The sequence below is a fragment of the Pyxicephalus adspersus genome, chromosome 3, assembly GCF_032062135.1.
Source record: "Pyxicephalus adspersus chromosome 3, UCB_Pads_2.0, whole genome shotgun sequence".
Taxonomy (NCBI): domain Eukaryota; kingdom Metazoa; phylum Chordata; class Amphibia; order Anura; family Pyxicephalidae; genus Pyxicephalus; species Pyxicephalus adspersus.
The window spans coordinates 1737290-1739394 of NC_092860.1; positions in this window are offsets into that span (position 1 = coordinate 1737290).

Here is a 2105-nt window from a genome sequence, read left to right on the forward strand (position 1 = left end):
GTTATAGAGGAAGGAGCAGAGTCCTCCAGCAGAGTATTTCAGGAGAGAACAGTTATAGAGGAAGGAGCAGAGACCTCCAGCAGAGCAGAGTATTTCAGGAGAGGAGGGTCCTCCAGCCGTGCAGAATATGATTTTTTGTGAATCTAATAACCAATTTACTGCCAGATAAATGTGTGACATTACATATGTGCTAAGAAGGGACATGCTGGTAGCAGTGGAGGGCACAGAGACAGTGAAAAGCATTAATCAGTCTTCTGCTTCTCCTTTTAGTATCCAATCAGCCTGGGGCAGGGACAAGACCTGTAAGTGTTACCGACCTGCGGCAGAGTTTTCCTTGAGTGCAGAGGTCAGAGGGAAGTTTGCAGCATGGAACACCTTTGTGTTTTTTTCTCCTCCCTGATTGCCTCTTTATCATTGTGATATTTTGTATTGTACCACACAGTATCCTTCTCAGTACAAAGTCCATCTCTGGGACTCTCAGCCATCTGGCACAGCAGTGACTGGACAGGAGAGTCAGGAGAAATGGGGATTTACATGACAACATAGGAAGAATGAAAACTTCTTTCAGGTTTTTACTAATGTGTCTTTATTGAAGTGTTCTTCATTTCTTTGTTCTGGGTTTTTAAAACAGGAAGTGAAGAAAATTCTTCCCATTAGGGAAAGCAAGAAAAATAAGAAAAAAAAAAAAAAACAGAAGTGAATGTGAAATTTTGGCTTGGTCCTCTACATTAATTTTGCCGTTCAGCATTACTTTTATTAAGTTTGTACATTTTGCAGGTTGCTAACAAACAAACTTAAATTAACTTTCTACTTTAATGATGTCTGTGCCCCCTTTAGAGAAATTCTCCTCACTCCCCATCCTGCAACAGGAAGTGAGGGTGAATCTCCAAATAGAGGCAACAGTAAAGACCTCACAGAGGTTTAAAAACCTAATAATAATGATAGAAAATAGTCCATACAGCCATTGCTTGAATGCATGCTGATATAAAGTGCTTCCCAATAAACCACATCATGAAATCATCATCAGCCATAAGTAATCCATGAAATAAAAGGTAAAAACTGGAATTCATTTACAAATTTTTTGAGTGCTATTATTCCCTTTAGTTCAGCAAATTCATTGTCAACTTGGTTTACACTGACTTCAAAGCATAGAAAATGCCCGAAACCTTATCCAAAATCCTGCAGGACATAAAAATCCTGCAGGTCAATGAAGTTTATTATAGACCCATTGCCATCCCCCGTGGCTAACAAGCAGCCTGCCTTTCAAGCTGTTATGTCAACCGTCAGGTTTTTCAAGGCTCGCCCGTACTGAGGCGTCTAAACAGTTAATGGCTTGTGTTTAAATTGTTGTCAAAGGTGTGTTCTATTTGAATAGCTATACTTGGAAAAATCAGCACTACAGCGGTGGACACCGCAAGATGTGGTCACCATAGTCCCCTTCTGACTTGGATACAACCCAATGCCATGAAGCTGGCCAAAGTCACCGGGCGCTGTGTGGGCATATTTTATGTTGCACTGATCTTTGACCTGGCTGGCATACTTTTGCTCCTTCTAGGAATTTTCGCCAATTTCAGCACTTGGGATTTCTTCATCTACACTGGGGCGATCACCATAGCGCTCAGCTTGATTTTTTGGGTCTTGTGGTACACCTTTAACGTGGAGGTCCCCTACAAGGAGCTGGAACTGATTTTGTAGGCTGAGAAGTCTTCGGGGCGAACTTACAGATACAAATTTATATTTCACAACTTTTTACTCATTTCTCCAAGCATCAGATGATTATTTACCAATCCGGCCCATGCAAGAGAAGGAGTCAGGGTCCAACCATGCACCCATAAATTAAGGTAAGGTATCTGCAAACACTTTAGATATTAAATATTTGTGAACATGTAATCCTAGTCAGACTTCAAACTTTGTGTCATTGTACCAAATTTTTTGGAACTGGGCTTGTGTTAGCCCATTGTTTCATAGGACTTTTTTTGCATTCTTTTATACCTTACAAGAATCAATTCCCTCTGATCACCGCCCTTGAACCCAAATGAAGAGAGGAGGAAGAAAGAGACTTAGCTGCACCCTTTCATATGCATGTCCTGTTTTTGTTTATCTCC